The sequence below is a fragment of the Podarcis melisellensis genome, assembly GCF_964234715.1.
Source record: "Podarcis melisellensis genome assembly, chromosome: 5".
Taxonomy (NCBI): domain Eukaryota; kingdom Metazoa; phylum Chordata; class Lepidosauria; order Squamata; family Lacertidae; genus Podarcis; species Podarcis melisellensis.
This window is the reverse complement of record NC_138537.1, coordinates 73999904-74018257: the sequence shown is the minus strand read 5'-3', so window position 1 is coordinate 74018257 and position 18354 is coordinate 73999904. Positions and strand designations below refer to the sequence as shown.

General features: G+C 43.0%; 1 protein-coding gene and 1 long non-coding RNA gene across 2 annotated transcripts in view; one reads left to right on the top strand and one right to left on the bottom strand.

Annotated features, from left to right (window-relative positions):
* Window positions 1-2243, bottom strand: part of FAM13C (family with sequence similarity 13 member C) — a gene marked incomplete at its 3' end in the record, with an annotated part of 73992 nt that extends 71749 nt beyond the window's left edge. Inside the window, exon 1 of the mRNA XM_081913662.1 lies at window positions 1829-2243. The remainder of the gene's footprint in view (window positions 1-1828) is intronic.
* The window catches only part of LOC309371320, a 223000-nt gene that overhangs the window by 127547 nt on the left and 77099 nt on the right, over window positions 1-18354 (top strand). The window lies entirely within an intron of this gene.

Here is an 18354-nt window from a genome sequence, read left to right as displayed (position 1 = left end):
AGATCTTTTCCAATTTTTAATAGCATTCCCCCTCCCCTTGAATCCCGGCTGTTTTAGACTTTCCAAGCAGTGGACTGTATTGCAGAGAAATATATGAATATATATAAAAGGTAAAAGGGACCCCTGGCCATTAGGTCCAGTCGTGACCGACTCTGGGGTTGCGGCGCTCATCTCGCTTTATTGGCCGAAGGAGCCGGCATACAGCTTCCGGGTCATGTGGCCAGCATGACTAAGCAACTTCTGGCGCACCAGAGCAGCACACGGAAGCGCAGTTTACCTTCCCGTCGGAGCGGTACCTATTTATCTACTTGCACTTTAACGTGCTTTCGAACTGCTAGGTTGGCAGGAGCAGGGACCGAGCAATGGGGATTCGAACCACTGACATTCTGATCGGCAAGTCCTAGGCTCTGAGGTTTAACCCACAGTGCCACCCGCGTCCCTTGAAATATATTCAATCAATTAATAATAATAAAGCCTGCCATTATGGTGATCTCATCAAGGAACTGCTGATCAGCTTCTGAGGTACCCCAAGTTTCTTCATAGTTTGAAAACTATGGTCCTAAAGCAAGAATGTACCTCAAACAACAAATCCTTTGATTTAAGAGGCTTCAGATCAATATGGCTTTGGAGAAAACAAGTATTTTCATATAATGCCACAGGGAGTTCATGGTTAACTGGGAATTGCCTGTGGCATGTGCCCATGTTCTCAAACACGTTTTCAAATACAAATTTTGGAACATATTGTTTCCATATTGCACATACTGAAAATCACAATGCTTATGTTCCAATATTCAATATCCAGTAAAATAAAACGCTCACATGCCTGTTCTTTCCAAAGCACCATGTACATAGATTATGCTATATGAATAAATGATAATATGCCAGCGTAATACAGTTTCTATGGTGCCAAGAAGTTCTGAACTCTTCCTTTCTCACATGGAGTGAGAATTTCAAAGCAGAACCGTGACTCTCTAGAGAGACACTTGTTAACAACGTTTCCAGCGCTGTGGAGATACACCATTGTGAATTATTTAAACGCCTTTAAAAAGAGCAACAGAACCCTTAATGTCACATTTTATGAGGGAAAACATTATTCAGTTCTTGGGTTAACAAAAGAAAGAGAAGCAAGGGGGAAAGCACCTAACCTTCCACTCCACCCTCAACTGTGTCAGCTGAACACACTCTCCTTCATCACAACTCTCACAGGCAAAAAAGGAGCAACATCAGAGGAATGACCTGGTCAGGGTGATGATGTCATGGCATCTTTGCCCTGACCAATGGGAGGCCAAGCTGTGAACAAAGGAAGATGGAACTTGAGAGGAATTTTCAGTGAAAATGGCAGTTAAGAGCCTATGGTAGAAGGAAGACAAAGTAAAACAAAAAGAACTGAGGGGAAAGGACTCAAGAAGTGGATGAATTTAAGCTAGAGAAGAAACACCAGATTCAACGGGGGAAGGGGAGGATTCATTTCAGCATCCAATTACCTCAAGAAGGACCTCAACTCAAAACATTTCAATGAAATACACAGTGTGCCAGCTTGGGTCTGAAAGCTAAAATAAACACATTCAACTGCTACTGCCACATTTAAGCACAAAACTGCCCCAGTCATGGGCATAGCCAGGATTTTTGCTAGGGGGGCAGGCCTTTTGTTTGGGGGGCAGAACCTCAGTTTGCTATGTATTTTTATCGAATTTTATTGATTTAAGGAGGCAGCCACCCCTCCTTAGCTACACCCATGGCCCCAGTTATGTTGAATTAGCTGGAGAGGGCCTGGTTTTAACACCTATAACATTTCATAGATGAATTAACAAGGCTGTATAAGCATTACCTTTTCCTCTGGCTCCAGTAGGCTTCCTTCCACTCCCAATGTCTGAACCTGTGTCCACACAATGTTTATTAGCCACCATCCATATCCCGTAGTTCTTGAGGAATACTGCACTTTGATGCCTTTCCCCTCCAACCAACTCTCATCCAGTTTGAAAACAATAAGCCACAATCACTTCACAGTTCAGCTGAGGTGTGTTCCTGTGAGGCAGCTGTTTTGCATGTGCAATCACAGCTTAACGAATAGAGGCAGGTGCAGGTGCCAGGGAAACAAACAGGTAATATGCATAGGACATCCCACCTCGCTCTCTGGTTTGTGCAGCAACATGCAAATGTGACTTGAAATGCCATGTAGGGAAATGGACTGAGTCTTAAGGTGCTAATGATCACACAGCCTTAGATTAGTTTTATAGCTAAACTGTCTCTTCCAATGCTTTTCTTCTCTCCACATCTCCCCCCCCCCATTTGCTATCACTAGAGCCGAAGATGGATTTAAAGAGTAGGGGTAAAGGATCTTTTAAAAGCTCTCGGGTTTTTAAAAGGTTCAAAGTAAGTAACAGATATACTTGTGCACACATGGATATTTAGGCTAGACATCAGGTGCAATAGTAAGCTGATTCAGATGCAACACCAAATCATGGTTTGATGTGAGACACATGAGGAGACACTGAGACCTGGACTTTTGTATTCTCCTCTCCTCATACATGGCAATTCTGTGTCTCCAAACCATGGTCTGGGGTTCATCTGAATTATAAATTCATTTATATGTAACGATATAGGCCACCTTTTGGTGCATAACCCAAATATCATCTTCTCCCATATATATCTGACCTGGATCTCTTCAATGTCCTGCTTGCTCCAGGGTGAATGAAGTGACCACAAAGTGAAGTAACCACCAAAGCCTTTTCAGTAGTAGCACCCTGGTTGCGGAGTAGCCTTCTAAAAAAGGCTCACCCAGCACCATCTTTGTGATCTTTTTTCATCCCATGTAAAGATAGTTCTGTTCATCCAGGCCTTTTAAATAGCTTAAGTGGTCTGGAACCTTAAAACAAAATTCTGTTTTGTTCTATTTATCTAGCTCTTTCCCTTTTAATGGTTTATGTTTTGTATTACAGTTGTTGTTTTTCTTTATTCACTGTAAGCCCCTCAGAGAATTTTAGGTTACAGCATAGCATACGAATATCAGAAAGTAAGGACTGTTATAAAGACCCAGCAAATACAACAAACAGTTGTTGTTGTTTTAAAAAGCCTGCTATTGACAGCAGTTTTAACAATTCATGAGTTTGCTCAAATCAAAACTTTATTAGCAAAGCCAACAGGCCACAGCTATACAAGAGTTAAAAGTGAAAATAGGGATAAAAGGAAGAAAAGAACAAGCAAAAGGAGGTCCGTCAGATGAACAAGTCTGTCACTCAGATGGTGGCCCTCAATTTCGCAGCTCTCTCGATGTACCTCGCGACCTTCTCTGTTATCTGACTATCCGTATCAGATAATAGAAAATACAGTGTAATGTCTGGTGAACGGCCGGGGTTGGAGAGAATGAGTGGAGTAATAATCTCATTCCTTAGGTCTTTGTAAAGGGGGCAAGATAGAAGGACGTGGGACACTGTTTCCGTGTTACCATCTCCACATGGGCAAAGTCGTTTTTCAAATGGAGTCTTTTGGTAACGACCTTCGAGTACAGCAGAGGGAAGAACATCCCATCTAGCCAATGTAAAGGCACGTCTGTATTTTGGGATGGTTAGTTTAAACAAATATGAAGCTGGAGAGTCAAAATGAGAAGGGGGAAAGTAGGTATACCATGGGCACAGTTTCTTTAAGATAGTCAGGTTGTTTTGTCGTTCAATGTCTTTCAGGCGCTGGCCTATTAGACTCTTTGCTTTAATGAGGCCCATTGATAGTAGGGACTGTGAATGCAGACCGCATGTAAGGAGTTTTTGATGCACAGTTTTGAACCACTTGCTTTTGTGAGGGTCTTGCATTACTAGAGGCAGTAGACCAGGTGGATTCAGATTAAGACGAAGCCAATAGTTGAATGTTCTCTGCCAGGTCCAAGTTTCCACAGATGGAAGGCAGGCCTCGAGTCGTAATGCTGCGTTTGGAACACAGGAGGGGACGCCGAATATCTGCCTTAGAAATTTAGACTGAACAGTTTCAAGACTGGAGCAGTGGTTCCCCGTCCAGATTTGTGCCCCGTACAGTAACTGCGCCAGAGGTTTTGCTTGAAAAACTTCAAGGGCTGCTGGGATGTATCTGCCCCCCTTCGTGTAAAAGAAGCGGGACAGCATCTTGATACTTTGAGCTGCTTTTTCTTTGGCACATTTTTGATGGACATCCCAGGACCCGGTCGACTGGAAAACGATACCCAGATATTTGAAGGCTTTAACCTGTTCAATTGTCTGGTTATCCATCCTCCAGCTGTACTGTCTGTGTTTCCTTGCAAAAACCATAATTTTGGTTTTCTGATAGTTTATTGCAAGTTGCTCTCTCCTACAGTATGCTGAAAATTCACCTATGAGCCTATTTAAGCCTATTCTTGTTCGAGATAGGAGTATCGCATCATCAGCGTACAAAAGCACTGATATTGATTTGTCAGCCAGTTTGGGGGCGTGGAAGTCCGGAGATGACAAACAGTTAACCATATCATTGATGTAGATGTTGAATAGAACTGGGGCCAGGATGCAACCTTGCTTGACCCCCTTACTGACAGGAACTGGTCCTATAAGATGGCCATTTAACGAAGTTCTTACATGCAGCACCGTGTCTTTATATAAACAGCTGATCAGAGATAATAGTCTTTTGTCTATACTTGATGTGCTCAATTTATCCCAGAGTCTTACACGTGGAATTGAATCGAAAGCAGCCTTTAGATCGATAAAGGCTGCATATAACACCCCACGGGATTTTTTGGCATATTTGTCAATTAAATAGGCTAGGGTGAAGCAATGGTCTATGGTGGATCTGCCTTGCCTGAAACCCGCTTGCTCTTCCGCTAGAATAGCTTCAGTTTCCAGCCAGCTAGTTAGCTTGATATAAAGATGTTTGGCATATAGTTTGCTGGGTATAGGCAGAAGGCTGATTGGTCTATAACTCGCCGGGTCTGTCATGGGTCCTTTTTTATAGATTGGGATAATTATTGCCTCAGTCCAACCATCTGGGAGTAAACCCGTTGAGTCGATCCAAGAAAATAAAGACGCCAGCAGGGGGGCCCACCAGCCAATGTTGGACTTCAGAAGTTCGGCAGGGATGTAATCATTCCCTGGGGCCTTGTTGTTCTTTAATTGTGCGATTAAATTCTCAACTTCCTTTGCAGTTACTGGTGGCCAATGAGGTAGGTCCTCCAATTGAATGCATAGTTTGTAATGTTGGGCTTCCTGGTCATAGAACAAAGATTGAAAATGGCGCAACCACTCCATTGGTTCCACTGTACAGATGGAATTAGTACGCTCCTGGTCCAGTAGACCAGATATGGTTCGCCAAAAGCAAGTAGTATCTTTCTCGTGCGATGCCTTAACCAAACTGTGCCATGCGGCTCTTTCAGCTTCCAGTTTCTTTCTCCTTAGTAATTGTTTGTAAGACCGTCTCAGATAAATATAAGCATTAAGTAGGAGGGCAGTCCCTGATTTCCTGTATCTCTGGTAGGCTGTTCTCGTTTGTCTCCTTGTTTGCCTGCACTCCAGGTCAAACCAGCTAGCTCCGTCCTTTGCCCTCTTTGTAGCGGAGCTATGTATCACTGTTGTTAAATGGGGTTTCAATCTTTCCAAAAGTAATTTAAAGCGTTCCATAATCGCATCTACTGAATTGCCTGATACAATAGCGGAGCGAATAAGCTTTAACTCCACTGACTGAAGAAGGAGGGTTAGATTTTCATTCAGTATTGGGGACCATTTGAGTCTTTTGGGGGCAGGTATATCCAAATTTACAGAAGGTATATATTGTGGCTCGGCAATAGAATAGTCAAAAGGCCGACCTGCAAGCTCTAAAATTAGAGGTAGGTGATCACTCAGAGTATTGTGGCCCACTTGGAACTTCCTTACAAAGCTGTGAGCAAATCTTGAGATTAAGATATAATCTATAACGCTTCCCCCAGCCTTGGAGAAATGGGTATATTCCCCGGGGCGGTCCCCCTCTATATTGCCGTTTAATATCAGCAGTTCCCTCCGTCTGGCAGCCTGCACTAAGCAGAGACCTGGGAAATTACTTCTACTATCTTTGGACAGTCGTGTCGCACCAATATCCGTCTGTTCTTCAGGGTCCATAAATTGGTTGAAATGAGTGTATAGACTGTTGTCATCTGTTCCTATACAAGCGTTGAAGTCTCCACACACAATAGTCAGGGCAGACGGGTAAGTAGATTCGAGAGGCTCTAAAAACGCCTCTAGCTCAGCCCATGTAGCCTTGACAACGGGGTTTTTTTGGCCTGGGGGAATATAGACATTGACCAGCAAGAGAGTAGTTCTCTTGAAGCTAAGTAGAGCGGCTGTTGCTAAAGAATTGCAGCTGGGTAGGGCTGTTAGAGAATGCGCCAGCTCCGTGGAAATGAAGCAAGCTAGGCCACCACTAGATCTGCCGCCCCTTAGAGATGGAGAGGCAGGCAGGTAGTGGCAGTTATACCCATTAAGAAATATAGGGTCATTCTGCCATGTCTCCTGAAAGAAGATGATGTCAAATTGCTTAAGGTAGCACAAAAATTGTTGATTATTTTTCTTGGCGTGCCAACCCGCGATATTCCAAGACAGCACTTTTAGGCCCCGGGCCCTTCGGGGAGCTGGATCTATGTCACCACCACGTCCAGCAATTCTTTGGTGTCTAAAAAAACACACCCGTTGGCTCTTTTCGAGGATGACTGCTTGGAGAGAGTGTAGTGATCCTCTTTTCTTGGTGATTTGGGGCTAGATTTTGGAGTTGGGGGGGAAGCTAATTCATTCGGAGACAATTTAAGATAGCTGTGCCAGGAGCTTTGAGGTTTCACACCTTGATTTGGTCTTACTTTATTGTACATCACAGGGGGCTCAGATTGTAATTCCACGTCTACACATTTAAAGGTGCCTCCCACTGTCTTCTTATCCACCAGACATTTGGGAGATATGGGCTGCACATAAGGGTCCTTCATTGTCTCACCTTGATCATCCTTTTTTTCTAGTCTGCTTCGAAGTAGTTCATGAGTTATATATATAATGAGGTAGCTTCTCTATCAATAAAGGTTTCATCTGCAAATTGTACCCAAGAAAAACTCAGTAAAAACATTTTATTTTTTTTAAAAAAATAAAGGTTTTATCTATTCATTACAATTTCCACAAATTTATCTTTAGCATCGAATGTATAGATTTGTTGTTACTGTCAAGAAGCATCCTATATTTTCCCCACAAACACACATGCACACACAAATTGCTCTCCAACAAACAGATTTGCAGATTAAAGAAATTTGCAGCTCCAACTTGTGGACGGCATCTTTGGCAGTGCCGATTTTGAGTTGCCTTTTGAACTACAGTAATTGGTGAGGAAAGGCAGCAGCTTTCTCAGAGCCTTCTCCTTAACATTTGCTAATCCTTTTCATGATAGCTACCCCCTTCCAAAAAAAAAAAGACATCAGAAGTGCACTGTGCATAAATTTGCTTCACAGGGCTGCTGTCGAGGCAGAAAAGTTATCAAGTGTGTTTGTTTTTCTGGGCTTAAAATGAAGAGATATGAAGACAGCCATATCAGCTCTCATCACCAGGGTCATGAACATGCTTCTGAGCGTGGTTATCCAGAGCAGACAAATGAGATGCTGAGAGTTTAATAACAGCAAACGGCACTGCTGAAAAAGAGCAATTGATCCAGGATACAATTTCTTCAACCGCCTTTCATATGCTTTTCAAAGTGTTCCACCTGGTGGCTGGTCATGTCAGTGCCTTGCAAGGAAAAGTTTCAAAAAGAGATGTTCATGAAACTGATCTGTTAAACATGTTACTGGGGCGGGGGAGGGGAGAGAGATTGCATATACTTTTGTAAACCAAGAAAATCTTTAATAAAGATACGTTTTTTTAAAAAAAGAGATGTTAAGTGAAATTGATAATGGGTTTCGGCAGCCTAGAGAAATGGATAAGTGGCACGTCCTAAGAAGCCATTCTGAAGACACGCCAGTGCTTGAGATAGCACAGTGTTGTCAACATTCGAACCCACATCCAGCATATTATATGCAGTACCTTATCAGCTCTAACCATCTCTGTGGTGGGGAAATGACTAACTGATTGCAATATGTAACCTGTCCTTCTTGTAAGGTTTAAGTGACAAATATTGTGTTCTTTTTACACACACACACAGAGAGAGAGAGAGAGAGAGAGAGAGAGAGAGAGAGAGAAATCTCAGACACATGCACCAAACTCTGCAAACCAATTACCTATTGAGGAAATAATTCCACGCCCAGAGAGCCACTGACATTCATTTGCTGCCTCACTAATCATCACGAGATGCTTACCTTTAAGACCGAACTCAGGGAGAGAAACATTTATGGAAATCAGTATAACAGAAGTAATACTTCAGGCTAGAAGTATGAGAGGAGCAGAGGGAATATGTCTGCCAACAACATCCCTATTGACATTTCTGTCACCTTTCAAACTGAGAAAGATGAATTTCTGCTGCAGGGAAGCTTTTGTACCTATGGATGCTCCCCATGCATTTTAGAACCATGGGAAATTGGGGCTCCCCACTGCAGACGTTCACCTACCACAAGTTGGAAGGGTTAGCAACAAGGGGGCTGAGATAGTGAACTCACTCCCACTGCCCCCCACATGTTTAAATAACACCTAGACGTAATGCCTGAAAAGGACTCAGACTTACAACAAAATAAGAACCAGCCTTATACCGAAGTAGGTCACTGGTCTGTCTAGACCAGGGTTGAGGGACCTGCCATTTCTGAACTGCAATTCCCATCAGCCCCAGCAAGCATGCCCAATGGTCAGGGATGATGGGAGTTGCAGTTCAGCAGCATGTGGTGTGACATGGTTCCTCACCCCTGGTCTAGCCCAGTGCTCTCTACTGTGTCTATTTCTGGCATCCATGCTCTCAGCCAGCAAAGGTATTTCCCAGTTCTGCTACTTCATTTTAAATTGGGGTACCATGGACTGAACCTGAGACGCTCTTCAGGCCAACCATCTGCTATATCACCAAGCTATAGTCATGCCCCTGGAAAATATATCAAAGATGTTCAAAAAGAAAAAATTCATCACCACAATCTTAAGAGAAATATTTCTCTTATTAAAATAGGAGGTTCTTTAGCTTGTTGTATGCCCCTTAAGGAATACAGACTACGAATGGAAGGAATTGTCAGTTTCAGTTCTCTTAACTTTTTCATTTTCCAATCTTAAATTTCCACATTACTTCCCACTTACTTCTCCACATTGCTGCAGCAATTTGTGGGTTGTTCTTTTTTAAGAGTATCATGGGGGGAAGAGTATCATGAAAATTATTCAGCATTACACTGTGAATTTCTCCAAATAAACACATTTTATATACATTTTTAACTAGTGTACACATTCCTTGCAAACAATTTCTCTTAATAAAATTCATTTTTGCATGTTAGTTTAAGTAGCATATTCATTTTTATGTGTATTTTTGTAAACATTGCTTGGTTAGAAAAATGCACCACAAAATTCAGGTTAAGTGTGAATTTTGAAGTGTGGTTGCATTTCAGTCTTCATATTGTCATGGAAACTCACTTTTAAATGCAAACTGAATCAAATTTCTCCGCCATCCCTAATGCAGACTATACTGACTAGTTGCCCCATAACAAAGTTTGGTTCCGATTGTGAGATCATTTCTATATGTCTCTATGCTATGCTGTAGGCCTGCTGCAGCCACTTTCTGGGGTAAGAGAAGCCCTACCATGGCACAAGGTGAGGTGGCAGTTTTGAGCCACAGATTTTGTAGCTGGGGCTCAGGGGGTAGCAGTAAGGTGTTGGAGACTAGAGCTGCGTGTGCCACATGGCCAACCCTGTACCATAAAGTAGCCTACTGACCTTGTGGGGGGTGGAGAGTGCTGTCCTATTTCCAGTAGTCAGAGAAGATTCAACTGCCAATCCGGTCAGCTTCTCTGCTTTCAATGGGGTGCCACCATCCTTGCTTCAGGCGGGAGAATGTCTTCAGCCGTACCACAAACCCTCAACCTTTCCATGTTTACTCAGTTATTTCACCCAGGTTTATTCCCAGAGATTGGGAATTTAGGATTGTAAGATTAGGTAGTTAGTTACTGGAAGAGCATGGATGGAGAACATATGCCTTCCCCCAGAAGTTGCTGGACTAAAATTCCCATCATCCCTGAACCATTGTCTATGCTGGTTGGGGCTGATGGGAGTTGTAGTTCAACAGCATCTGAAGAGCTACAGTTTCCCTTCCCCGTTATCGAGGTAAGAGCTTTATTGGTACAGCAATCGAGAGGTAAAACCTAATAGGTGTACAATTCCTCTGGGCATTTATTAGCAGTTAAAACATTTGTGATAGCCCTTCTCATTCCATTTCTTCTTCTTCTTCTTCTGATGGATTTTGACTTGCTTCAAATTAAACTAAGACAGAAATAGATTAGAATCAGTAGTGAAGTGTGAGAAGGTCCAGCCAAAAGGAGGGGCGGGATTAAAGAATGTGCAGACATTAATACAGTCTGGAGACATACATCCACAAATGAGACTCGGCACATCAAATAAAGATGCCTTCCTCTTGATTTATTGAGAATGCAATTCTTTTTTCTTTTCTTTTTATACCTGCAGGCTGCGATGAAACTGCAAAGCCATTAAAGAATCCATTAAATGGGGGACTTCCGGGTCGGCGCCATCGCCGAATGGCGGGCTCCCTCCGAGCTCCGGAGGGAGCCTGCTCGGCAGGGGCTGGGTCCTACCGCACCGGCGATGCGGGGACCCTTAAAAACCACGGCCACGGAGGCCGTGGACATGGAGACTCGGCTGGCACCATCAGAGCCCTCTCGATTCGTGAAGGAGCCTTTTTAAAGGCTACGGATTGGGTGCCGGGGAGGAGCGTGGTGCTTTGAGTCCTCTGCTATCCCTGCCGAGCGCAGCCGCATGCCATCCGGCGGAGAGCGCTGACTTCTTCTATTGAAAATTTGGACCCAAAAGAAGAACCCGTGAGTAATTGGAATATGGACTAAAAAGAGGGATAAATTTTTAGAATTTGGAGCCACGGGGGAGGTGGAAAAAAGGAAGTCAGCCCCCCCCCCCAAATTGTAGAAGAGCCAAAACAAAGGACTGGATAACTAAGATCGAGAAGAACCTTATCTTGCCGAACTAGCAACTTCGCGAGGGAAATTTATAAGATTGAGCTGGAGGAGAAAAGTGGAATTTGTATTAAAAAGTAACCCCCCCGGAATCCCTGGAGCGATTCGTGAAAATGCCTGGAGAAGAACAACGGAGGTTTTGACAGCTGTCAAAGAGCTGTCAAAACGGAAGAATGAAATTGAGACTTTGTTATGAGGACTTTGCCGGCTACATTTGTTATAAATTGGAGATAAATTGTTTCAAATAAGGATTTATAAGTTATTTGGACTGGCGGATGTGATCTGGAAGGGAACTTTGTTATTGTAATCCACCTAGAGGAGCTGAGGGACATTGCATGTGTTTTCGACGGGAAACTTGAACAGTTGGATAGAACTTTTAATCTCCTGGGAAACTGCAGAAATGGAACATTATTTTGTCTACAGAGGCCTACACTTTACTGGAAACAATGGATTAATCTGTTGAAAAATGAAAGGAACATGATGTAATGTTTTGCTCCTGAATAACAAGCCTCTGTAGAGACACTAGAAGCCTTTGGAAAAAGAACATTTCTGTGAGGGAACAGGGAAGTAAAAAGGAGGAGAGTGATTGACAAGAACAAGGAAACAACAAGAACTGGACAGAATTGGAGTGGGAACATTTGGGATATCCAGATTTGACAAGCTTATGGATATAAAATTGGAGTTTATACTCCTGGATATAAAAATCTGGATAGAAGAAATGGGCCCCCTTTGATAGACTCCTTCTATGATTGGACATCTGTAATTTTAAAAATGCCAGAAGTTTAATATATGCCATTTTAAAAAAAAAAAAGGCCGGTAAAGAACCAGAGGGATGTGGGTTTAGTGAAAGGTGGGTTCATCAGGAAGACACTAGAAGTGGAGGGATAGGGGGAACGCAACAGGGAAAGAGGGGAGGGAAATTTGGAATCCAAAGGTTGTAAAATTATTGTTTGTTTTTATTCTATTTTCATCTGTATTATATTTGAAAGGGGGGAACTCGTGGAAGGGAATAGGTCGACCTTAGGGGATGGAAATTTGGATAAATTGAGTTATTGATGATGAGTGTATTTTGGGAATAAGAATTTGTTGAATATTATTGCTTTTTTGGAAGATTTGGAACACAAGAGGGGGTGGGGAGGGGAAGTCCTGGATATTGGAAAAAGTTTATGAATTGGATTTTATTTGTTTTAATTTGGAAAACCTTAATAAAAATTATTTAAAAAAAAAAAAAGAATCCATTAAATGGGAAGGGTGTAACTATATAGCAAAGGCCTAAGGTAAAGTTAACTGCAATGATGTTTGGGAATATGAGAAAACTGCCCCAAGACCCAGAGGGGAACAAAGCAGAGAGGGCACACTCTAGGTAGCCACTAGAGAGGAACTTAATGACAGCAGAGCACGAGAGGCTATCATGCAACATATCCAGCCTTGTATAGCCAACATGCTTAACTCTAATTAATGTATGAAGGGGTTAAGACCATAGAATAAGCTGTCCTGCCAGGCTTAACTTGGTCACACCCTCTCACCTTGGGAGAAAGGGTTACCAAACTCTTTGTTCTCTCTTCCACCATGTGAACCCTACCAGCAATGAGGCCTAAACTGGATGCTCCAAGCTTAAGCAAACCATCTTTGTGTTTCTATATAAATAATTTAGAAATTCTTATCATCATAGAAGCCAACTCATAAGTGCCACAGGGGCTTCAGCATCCACAAAATTGGTTATGTGGGACAGGGATTACCTGGGCCTCCACAATATTTATCCAAGTTGGCACCCCTGCTTACCGTTTTGGAATCTAAGTTATACCGCCTGCCTTTAATTGTTGCTGTATGGGAAAGCACATGGTTCTGACCTTTGAAGAATTTGTAAGTAAACCATTTTTAACTTAGCAAATACGTGGTCTCTCTCCATGCTACAGGAAGTGGGGACGCAACGTAGAAGGGGATATTTTTAAAGATCTGACAGCCTATATTTCCACCCTTTACTTTGCTGCATGCTTTGTGATTTTAAATCTCTGCTGGAGCTTTCTCACCAAAGAGTAGTTGTCCTAAACCTGGATCTAGGCATCCAGGGAATTCTCCTTTTGTCTGTATCTACTATTTTTCCTTTCCCAAACTAACACTTTTCAGATAAGTCTGCCATATTCCAGTGGTTTTGCCCTTAATTACTGCTAAACTACTACATACCTGGAAGGGTCAATTTATGTTTCCTCCTGATAGGATTGGGTAGCAAAGCACACCAAGGATAAAAAAAGCTAACTATTAAACCTCTAAACCTGAAGGGTTAGAAAGTTTAATTCAAGCACAGCAAATGAGAAAAATGTAATGATTCTCATTTGTCGAATGTACTTTCCATATTTCAGTTTTTTAACCTTGACAGCAGGAAAATGGAAGTTCACAGAACTTCTGAGGGTTTAATTAGCATCCAGAACATCATTGCAAATGGGCCCTTTTAAATCACCTTCACACCTGCATTGGGATCTATGAGTCAATTAGTGCCTATGCAGGTCTTATCATGCATCAAAAGGGAAAGGGAAGTAAAATTTAGTCAAGTAATTAAACCTAAAGGTTTCAAAGGTGCCTGTGGATATTGGGTGCTCAGTTCTACTTGCCATTCAAATAGAAAAGGGCAGCCAACTTCCATGAACTCCAGTGAAAATATATGTGGTTTTCTTTTTTTCCTCTTGTCTCTTTCCCCATTTTATCTCACTTCATTTTAAGTTACTTTACAGAATAGTGTAGCAGTTTGGGGGAAGGGATATGGTAAGAGAGCAGCAGCCTTACAATCTGTGGACCCATATACACAATTGTTGAGCTGTACACTGGTCTGAGTAACTATGTATACAGTATAAAGAACAAGTATGCACTATTTCACACAAACTCTTGTGTACAGTATTAGGAGAGACAGCTTGTAGCTGTGTTCAAGCCTACTGTTGTTGTACATTCTTCCTGGAATGTACACCAGTGCCCCTTTGACTTGGGGCTCTCTGAAGATCTACCCATGACAAAGTGATAGATAAGAAATTAGCCACCTTATCTGCAGGCATTCAATTTCAAGATAAGAAATGCAGCTAGCTAAAGCTCCCAGACCCCAAAAAGGTCTCAGCATGAGAGGAGCTATTGCTGTGCACCACTAACTCCTCATTTCGCATTTCCGTTACAGGCTGTGACCATTTTGAGCACATTCAATTCATGCACAACCGGCAACACATGGGCCGTTTTGGACCCGGAAAAGGGTGAAATGGGAGCATAACAGGAGTGTAACAAGGCAGGGTGGGCTAATGCACACTCTGTCAATGTGGGGTGGGGCATGAACCCAACCCTTAGCTTGTTCCCAGAAAGGAGTTCTTACCCAATCCTTTTACTGTGACATGGCAGCTGAGACAAGGTTGTCAAAGCCCAAGACAGCAAAAACTTTGACTACAGGTCACTGTGAGGAGGAGAGACCTTAACCACAATCCCAGTTTGAAGTACACAGCTTGGTGTAGCTGCTGCACCATGCTGTGTTAAAAGGACCAAGAGGAGCAAAGCAGCTGTGAGCTGCTGCTCTCAGGGAACCAGCACATTTGTGCATCCCCAGTAAACCATTGTTTGGCTTTTTGTGATGTGTCCAGTTGGAAATATTCCCACCTCTTGTCATTAAAGTGAAGTTTCTTGGAAACAGGTTGCTCAAGCTTACTGCCCGCCCACCCCCAGCCACCATGATTGCTGTCATGTTTTCTGGAATGGGAAACACAAGTTCTGTAGCTGTTTGGTTTCCTAACACATTGCTCGTGACACTCAGGTTGTTAGCATTCGATACCTCTTATAATTTGGCTATATATTTATTGGTGATTTTCTGTTTAATAGATGTAAGCAGTTGAGTTATTTCAAGTATGTATGTGCCCAGATGATTCATGCTCACAGATTAGGCTCTGCAGTGCATAAATATTAAATGACTGACTGGCTTACGTATTTGCTTTTCCTAGGCCCTGTCTGACCTAGTTACTTTAGCACATTTGTAACTTTCTTTCCTAAGCCCCAGAGGCTGTCGGAGCTTAAAATGTGCCGGGCCTCACCAAGACTCTGCTCCAGCATGTGCTTTCCAATGCTAAGGCTCAACCCTGGAGCATATGGTGTAAGACTAGATGAAAATCTCTCTGAGCAAGTGTTAGGTAGCCTTCCCTCTCCAATGTCTGTAGGGGGCAGGAGACCATGCCTACCACTCCAAAGTCACACAGGCCATTGGCCCCACCTCTCATGCCCTGTGCTCCGAGTCCTATTTGAAAGGATGGCCTAAGCACATACAGTTGTACAGGTGAGGACACCCCTTTCAAGTATTGTGCCAATTGCATGGATATTTGGGGCGGGAGGTGTTGCTGGCGACCATAGTCCCAGGGAGCACAACACTGGGGACAGGGCTAGCAAAGGTGGTCTGGTCCCGCCGACTTTCCACATTTTGAATGTATGTGTGAAGGGAGTTGTGGTAGGGTTTCCAAACCTATTTCAACCTTGGCATTTCTTTTTTCTATAAATTAAACATTGCAGGTTCTCATCAATGGCCCAGATCTGCAAGCAGAATTCTATCCGGTGTAGCTTATTCCAACTGCTGCATCTGCTTGTTGTGAAATGTCTCACCAGTTGATTTTCTGGTTGTTGTGCAGCTGTTAAAGGCACAAGGGCCCTGCCAGGGAAAAAAATGTTAGCAGTGCTTCCTACTTGGAAGTAAGATCCACTGCAATCAGTTGGGGCTGAAGGATACCCTTGGAACTGTGTTGCTTCCTCTTCAGTTCTGAATTCCTCGCCAGAGCTTTGCAGCTCCAGTGATATGCACATAAAGTTCCCCCATGGCTGTTGGTGTCCCTGTTTACTTCAACAGAAGCATCAGTTCCACGCAGACAAAGCATAATACACACACAGCTGCCAACTTCATCAAAATGAACAGGGAAGACCTCACAGCAGGGAAGATCTTTGTATGCATTGGCATTTTGTTCCTGTGTCCATACCAATATGCTAGATTAGGGTATTAGTGTTCTGAATTAAGGCCCATACATTATGGTTCATAAGGCTATAACTCTACTAATAGAAAAAACGTATCTAGAATTTTAAAATTGCTGCTGCGCAAATTACACCTTGCTTCCAAAAGGATTTGGCTGCATTTCAGAGAACAATATGTGCAAAAGAGTCTAATCGTTGGCTGTAGAAGGCAGAGAATTTATGCACAAGTCCTGCCCTTGCCAACAATAGGAAATCCCCAGCTGCGCTCGCAATAGTTGCAAGTTGAATCCCTAGCCAGTGTGTGAAAAACTGATTCACAGACTGAAAATGCATGTGGAACAGAAGGCGATGGAAAAATGGACTGAACCCACATCAAACGGCAGAAAACTCTCCATGTAGTAATTACCCTGCACCCAGAAAACAAGCACATAAGGGCAGTGGCAGAGAGTGCTTTAATGATGCCCGGGGCACAGAGGGCGAAAGGAGCCCACTGAGCTCCATCCAGCCCAGTCCTCACCACTGGAGCAGTGCCAGCCCTGTGCCGCTTTACGAGGCTGGGGTTTGATCTCATTGGGAGAGGGGGTGCCCCTGCTTACTGCTGGCCCCATCTGGTTAATGCCACCCCATCAATGTTTAATGGAGGAGAGCGCTTCAGAGAGCGGTTTGGCAAATCGCTCTCTGAAGCACCTCCCACCCTCCACTAAACCTCACTGGAGTGATGTTTAATACAGTGGTACCTTGGGTTAAGAACTTAATTCGTTCTGGAGGTCCGTTCTTAACCTGAAACTGTTCTTAACCTGAGGTACCACTTTAGCTAATGGGGCCTCCCGCTGCCGCCATGCAATTTCTGTTCTCATCCTGAAGCAAAGTTCTTAACCCAAGGTACTATTTCTGGGTTAGCGAAGTCTGTAACCTGAAGCGTCTGTAACCTGAAGTGTCTGTAACCCAAGGTACCACTGTAAAGGAGGTTTGCTCTGGGAACCATCACATGCCATTATTATGCAAGGCGTCATCCCTGTCTGGATCACATTTCCATACTCCTTCCTAACATCTTGACACTGGTCTAATATGGCACTTCATTCCACAGCACATTCCATGTCTTTGCAGTTAGGAAAACCCTGCTGCTCTTGCAAAATGAATGAGTGCAACAGAGGCATGTGAGGTTAGTCACGAAGAAAGAACGAGTGAGCCAGAAACACACTTAGGGAACAGGTAGATGCAAAACGACAGATGGCGATGGGAGAAAGTTATGCCTCTGATTTAAACATCAACCAGATTTTTCTCACCAAGAAAATTATTCCATCTTTATGAAGGAAAGTTGCCTGGAATGGTGATTATGATGATTTCAAATATGTGACATTTGAAAGTGTCTTAGAATAATATTTTCTTTTTAAAAAAAAAAAAAAGCTGAGAATATTACCAGTTTTATACAAAGCTACAGCACACTAGAAACTGTTCGACTAGAAACTGCAATCTGACCCCATCTCCCAAAGACCCTTACACGGCAGAATATTAGCTTCCAGCTGCAAGTTTGTACACCAGAGCTTTCCAAACTGTGTGTGTCGCGACACGTTAGTGTCGGCTGCGTGTGTAGGTGTGTCACACAAACGGTCCCAACGTTCCTCCCAGGGTTGAAAAGGGAGTGAGCAGCCTTCTGGTTTGCTAATAAAACTGAATTAGTGTGTTGCAAAATGATCCATGTCTAAAAAGTGTGTCACCCACAAGAAAAGTTTGGAACGCTCTGGTGTACACGGTTAAGTCTGCTTAAGTCCATTTGACTTCAATGAGATATATAGAGTTTACTGGTTTTCTTTATATTTGGAAGCCAGTGTAGTGTAATGGTTAGAGCTCTGAACTATGACCTGGGAGACGAGGGGGGTTTGGATCCCCCCTCAGCCATGAAGCTCACTGGGTGACCTTGGGGCAGTCACTACCTCTCAACCTAGCTTACCTCACAGGGCGGTTGTGAGGATGAAATGGGGAGCAGGAGAACCATGGAGACCACCTTGATCTTGGAGGATAATGGTGGCATATAAATGTAACAAATAATGAAAATAATGAAAATATTTTTGGTCAACTTGTTTTTCACATCTGACTTTTGCTGCTCATTTTGATGTACGTTTCATGTTCTATGTAAACCATGTAGAGGCTTTAATGGTTAAGCAGTACACAAATTTTAAGAATAAAATCAAGCAGTACATGGAGCTAAACACTGCAGCGTTTCTGCTGGAAAATACTACTGCCTCAGTACTAAGGCTTATGGTTCTGACTTGTAAAAATCACACAATTTT